This window comes from Oryctolagus cuniculus, chromosome X, assembly GCF_964237555.1.
Source record: "Oryctolagus cuniculus chromosome X, mOryCun1.1, whole genome shotgun sequence".
NCBI lineage: Eukaryota > Metazoa > Chordata > Mammalia > Lagomorpha > Leporidae > Oryctolagus > Oryctolagus cuniculus.
In genome coordinates, this window is record NC_091453.1 from 90351344 (window position 1) to 90357910 (window position 6567).

Here is a 6567-nt window from a genome sequence, read left to right on the forward strand (position 1 = left end):
ACATTGTCTTGGTCCAAAACTGCAGCCTTCAGGTAAGGAGAGATTTCTTACTGGTTGGGGATTAAAATATTTTTTGCTTAAAACACCTTCAGAGGAAAGGTATTATCTGTGAAAACAGGCTATTGAAAAGAAGAGTACTGATTACTTTTAAGCAGGGAATTTCTGGGAATGGATAGGAATATATGGATAAAGAACAAAAGATTGCTCAAGATGGCCAGTGCCGTGGCTCACTAGGCTAATCCTATGCCTGCGGCACCGGCACCCCGGGTTGTAGTCCCAGTTGGGGCGCCGAATTCTGTCCTGTTTGCTCGTCTTCCAGTCCAGCTCTCTGCTGTGGCCCAGGAGTGCAGTGGAAGATATCCCAGGTCCTTGGGCCCTGCACCTGCATGGGAGAACAGGAAGGAGCACCTGGCTCCTGGCTTCGGATCGGCGCAGCGTGGCAGCTGCAACACAGCGGCCATAGCGGCCACTTGGGGGGTGAACCAACGGAAGGAAGACCTTTCTCTCTGTCTCTGTCTCTCTCTCTCACTGTCTAACTCTGCCTGTCCAAAAAAAAAAAAAAAAAGATTCCTCAAGATTGCTCCAGATGGCTAAGACAAAACACCTTGTTTGGACACATCACCCAAGTCAAACTTACCTGATAGAGAAGATGAATAGCTCTGTATGGCCATTTCTCGGATAAATACCAGTAGGTGTTCCTCTTGCATGCCATGCAAACATTTTAGGGGAAATTCTTTTTCATTGGTATCTACCAAAGACATCATCCTGTCTCGTTTATGTGAGTACTAAAATCTTCTTTTGTTGAGGGCACCCTTTGAGGGAAATTCATATAGGACAAAAACAACTTCCTGTTTTTTTCCCATTCAGAGAGGTCTTTGTGTATAGATCTCCCCAAAATTTCACTGACAACAATTTTCCAATCATGTTATTTCTAAGTTCCTGATGCAGCCAAACTATTGGCCACATCCCATAAATTAGTATGCCTTTGCAGGTCCAACCATTTCTTCTTCCACATAGAGCCATCAAAACTGGAGGATTGCTTGACGTCCTGCCCACTGAGGCATTTCAGAAAGGGGCTCCTGCAGATCATGCAGATTCATCTGTAAACTGGGTTTCTTTCCTCCATTAACAAATCATAGGAAACTTCAGTGAGGCTATAGATACAGGCTGGGAGATAAAAGGTGTTACAGGATAGGAGAGGACCACAGACATATTTTAAAGATGTGTTATTTATTGATTTATAAGACAGAGCAGCGGAGGGAGAGAGAGAGAAAGAGAGAGAGAGAGATGGATCCGCCATCTGTTTAACTCCCTAAATGACTACAACAACTGGGTCTAGGTCAGACTAAAGCTAGGAGCCAGGAACTCCATCCTGGTCTCTCTCATGGGTGGCAGGAACCCAAGTACTTGGGCTATCTTTTGCTTTTCCAGGCACATTAGCAGGGAGCTGGATAAGAAGCAGAGCAGCTAGTACTTGAACCAGCACTCTGATATGAGATACTGACATCACAGTAAGTGGCTTAATCGCACAACACTGGCCCTAATCATAGTCATTTGGCCCACTTCCTTATGTAACTTACTTGTGCTCTCAGGGCTTGCTCAAGCCTGATTTCATATGTATCACATTTTTATAAGAGTGCTATTGTACATACCAACCTTTATGTATAGGTGGGTCAGATAACATCTAGGTCATGATTGGCAGCTCAACTTGCACGATAAACTTACTGGCTCTTAGTTATATGTTCACTCTCTACTCAGGCCCCAGAGGAGGTTTAAAAGCTGTTTCTCAAAAAAGAAGTTATCTGGGGGCTGGCACTGTGGCTTGTAGGCTAAGCCTCTGCCTGTGGTACTGGCATCCCATATGGGGCGCCAGTTCATGTCTCAGCTGCTCCTCTACCAATACAGCTCTCTGCTATGGCCTGGGAAAGCAGTGGAAGATGGTCCAAGTGCTTGGGCCCCTGTACCTGCGTGGGAGATCCAGAAGAAGCTGCTGGCTGCTGGCTCCTGGCTTCGGATCGGCTCAGCTTGGGACATTGTGGCCATTTGGAGAGTGAACCAGCTGATGGAATACTTTTCTCTCTGTCTATTCCTCTCTCTGAATGTAACTCTACCTCTCAAATAAATAAACAATTTTTTAAAAAGAGAAGTTATCTGAAAAGAATTGTAGGAGCTTATTCCAAATCCTAAGGACCCATGCTGCCATTCAACTGCTGGGGCCTGTCAAATATTCCAAACAGCATCCTTATCTACCACTGAGACTTCCAGAATCACGGGATCTGCTGGATCATGTGGACAAGGGGCACAGCATCTTGCATAGCAGCCTGGACCTATTGCAGAGCCATTTCTTGTTCTGAGCTTTACTCAAAACCAGCAACTTTTCTGCTTAATTGGTCAATGGGCAGAGTAACACATCTAGATGAAGAATATGTTGCCTCCAAAATCCAAAGAGGTCCACAAGGTGTTGTCACTTTTTTTAGTTGTAGGAGAGGCCAGATGTGACTACCTATCATTCACCTTTCAGAGGATATCTAGATATACCTCACAACCCTAGAAAATTAACTGAGGGATAACATTCCACCTTTCACCCATGAAGAGGGGAGAAAATTAGCATACATATTATATTTGATTGTATATGTTCAAAATTGGAAGTTTCAGAGATAAACTATAGAATAAATATTTATAAAGGGATAGAGAAGTAGTCCAGATGAAAAATGTTGGTGCATATTTTCTTTAAAATATATTACATGTTTACTGGTTCAGTGCAATGAAAAAGTCAAGAAACAATGATCAACTCAGTAGCAATGAGCAACTCTAGTGCCTCAATGGAGCCCTTTAAAAACACTGCACACTAAAAAGGAAAAAGGGAAAATGACTGAATCTCGTTCTCGGATTGGGCTTACACCAGATGAGTCTGGATTTACTGTTGATACCAGAAAGTCTGTCAAAAGCATGTCATTAAGCCAATGTGATGGTGCTCCCACCGGCCAAGAAAGAGCAATTCAAACATAGAAACATTAATGACTACAATGAATTTATGTACACCAAACACAGAAACATCTCTGATTCACGTTGGCACTCTAAAACAAAACAAAATACAAACAAAACCAATCACTACTCATCTTTGGAGGCTGCTAGAGAAAGCATTCATTGGTTTGGAAAGTGAGAATACTGTAAAAGAATTAAATATTTATCACACCCTTCTTGTGCATTCCATACCTCTGTGAAACCTAATAGTTGATGGGGTAGCGATTTCTGTTAGAGAAAACTGCCATAAAATAAATGAAGGAGAAATTATAGATTTAGAACAGTATTATTTTACAATTTTTAATGAGATGTAGATCTAGGTAAATGTCGCTCCCCCTCTTCGTGGAGGAACGACACAGGACCCTGCGCTGTTCTTTCATCTGCTCAGCCCTCTCCGGGTTTGCTGCTGGTCCTTCCCGGGTTGGCTACTGACCCTTCCACCTCCGTGGAAGGGCAGTTCCCCCTGGCCACATTCCCCACTTCCGCAGGGGAGCGGCACACCGCCGGCCGGCTCTCTCGGGGGCTGCACAGGTGTTCCCCTTAGATGTTCCCCTTAGATGTTCCTGGTGCATGCCGTCTCTCTCCTCCTTTATAGTCCTCCTCCGCCAATCCCAACTCGGCTGCCCACACGCCGAGCACGCTGCTCTCCTCCAATCAGGAGCAAGTCCTACAGTTTATTGGCTGAACTGGAGGCAGCTGTGTAGAAGCTGTTTTCTCCTCTCCCAGCGCCATACTGTGGGAGAGCAGATGCACAGAACAAGTCTTAATTCCAGTAACTCAGTCTAGTCCGAGCTGCTCCCCACAGTAAACATCTTCAGATACCATAAAAAACGTGATATCAAAAGTAGATGATCCTAAGGGGTAGGTGTTCTGACATAGCACGTTAAGATGCCACTTGAAATGCCCACATCCCATATCACAGTGCCAGAGATAAGTCCCAACTCTGCTTCTATTTCAGCCTCCTGCTAATGTGTACCCTGGGAAGTAGCAGATGGCTCAAGTACTTGGGTTTCCACCACTCACATGGGAAACCCAAATGGAGTTCTTAGCTCCTGGTTTCTGTCTGGCCCATCTCTGTGTTATAAGCATCTGGAATGAACTTGCAGATGGAAGATTCTCTCATATTCTCTCTCTCTCCAATAAATGAAAATAAATTAGTAAACTTTTAAAAAAGTGGATAAAAGAACAAGCATTGTGTCTTTGTGTCTAGATGACTGTTAGGAAGCTCATGTCCCACACTGGAGAACCTGCGTTTGATAACAGAGGTATACAGCTTATAGCTCTGGAATCCAGCTTCCTCCTGGTGCAGGTCCTGGGAGGTAGTGATGATGGTTGAGTAGTTGGATTCCCGTTACTCCCATGGGAGACCTGGATTGAGTTCCCAGCTCCCCAGCTTCAGCTCAGTGCAATCCAGGCTATTTGGAGAGTGAATCAGTATCTGAAAGCTCTCTCTCTCTCTCTCTCTCTCTCTCTCTCTCTCTCTCATACATACATACATACATACATACATATTTTAAAGTATAGATGGGAAATTTTATAATGGATGCATCAGTCTAATTGTGGGGAGCAACTCGGACTAGACTAAGTTACTGGAATTAAGACTTATTCTATGCATCTGCTTTCCCACAATATGGCGCTGAGAAGGGAAACAGCTTCTACACAGCTGCCTCCAGTTCAACCAATAAACTGTGGGACCTGCTCCTGATTGGAGGAGAGCAGCGTACTCGGCGTGTGGGTAGCAGAGTTGGGATTGGTGAAGGACTATAAAGGAGGAGAGAGACGGCATGCACCAGGAACATCTAAGGGGAACATCTAAGGGGAACACCTGTGCAGCCCCTGAGAGAGCCGGCCGGCGGTGTGCCGCTCCCCTGCGGAAGTGGGGAATGTGGCAGGGGGAACCGCCCTTCCACGGAGGTGGAAGGGACAGTAGCCAACCTGGGAAGAACCAGCAGCAAACCCGGGGAGGGCCGAGCAGAAAAGAACAGCGCAGGGTCCTGTGTCGTTCCTCCATGAAGAGGGGGAGCGACACTAATAACATTTGAATGCAGTGCTCAATATTGAAGTCATAGTACAAGCGACAACCAGACATGGTGAGGCTCTTGGTGTGCTATAAACTTTAAAGCTTGCTTTCCCAGAGAACTCATATATCAAAACACTAATCCCCAGTGTGACAGTGTATGGAGACAGGGTCCTTTGAAGGTAATTAGGCCATGGAGGTGGAGTCCTGAGGATGGGATTTGTATCCTTAAAAGAAGACACAGGGGGCCGGCACCACAGCTCAATAGGCTAATCTTCCACCTGCGGTGCCGGCATACCGGGTTCTAGTCGGGGCACCGGATTCTGTCCTGGTCACTCCTCTTCCAGGCCAGCTCTCTGCTGTGGCCTGGGAGTGCAGTGGAGGATGGCCCAGGTCCTTGGGCCCTGCACCCGCATGGGAGACCAGGAGAAGCACCTGGCTCCTGCTTCCGATCAGCGCAGTGCGCCAGCTGCAGCGCGCCAGCTGCAGCAGCCATTGGGGGGTGAACCAATGGAAAAAGAAGACCTTTCTCTTTGTCTCTCTCTCACTGTCCACTCTGCCTGTCAAAAAAAAAAAAAAAAAAGACACGGGGGGGCAACGCTGTGGCATAGTGGATAAAGCTGCCGCCTGCGGTGCTGGCATTCCATGTGGGCACAGGTTCAAGTCCCAGCTGCTCCGCCTCCAATCTGGCTCCCTGTTATGGCCTGGGAGAGCAGTGGAAGATGGTCCAAGTGCTTGGGCCCCTGCACCCACGTGGGAGATGTGGAAGAGGCTCCTGGCTCCTGGCTTCAGATCAGCACAGCTCCGGCCATTGTGGTCATGTTGGGAGTGAACCAGTTGATGGAAGACCTCTCTTTTCTCTCCCTGCCTCTGCCTCTCTATAGCTCTGCCTTTCAAATAAATAAATCAATCTCTTTTTTTGTTTAAAAAATAAAGGAAGACACACAAGACAGCCTACTTCCTTTCTGCATGCACACACCAAAAGGCCATATGAATATATACCTAGGGAGAAGATCATTACCAAGAACCCAACAATGCTGGAACCCCAACAGGACTTCCAGCATTCAGACCCATGAGAAATGTCTGTTGCTTAAGCCACCTAGTCTATGGCTATTCGTTACAATAGCGCAAACTAATAGATTGTGTAAGGCTATGGTAAGTATATAACACCAACCATACCTGAGGTACTCTTGCTAAAATTTTGAACTATATCAAGCCTCTCACTCTAATTACAAATTTATGGAATATAGCAAGGGCCAGAGCAACATAAATCCACAGCAGTGCTATTCAAACCTGAATAAGCACCACTGGAGAAACTATTAAAAATAGACACCTCTAAGCCCACCTCCCCTGTTTTGATTCAGCAGATCTAGAGTGGGCACAAGTATCTGCAGTACTTTAAAATATTTATTTATTTATTTAAAAGGCAGAGTTACAGGAGAGAGAGAGAGAGAATCTTCCAACTAGTTGTTCATTCCCAAGTGGCTGCCATAGCTGGAGTGGGGCCAGGCTGCAGGTAGGAGCGG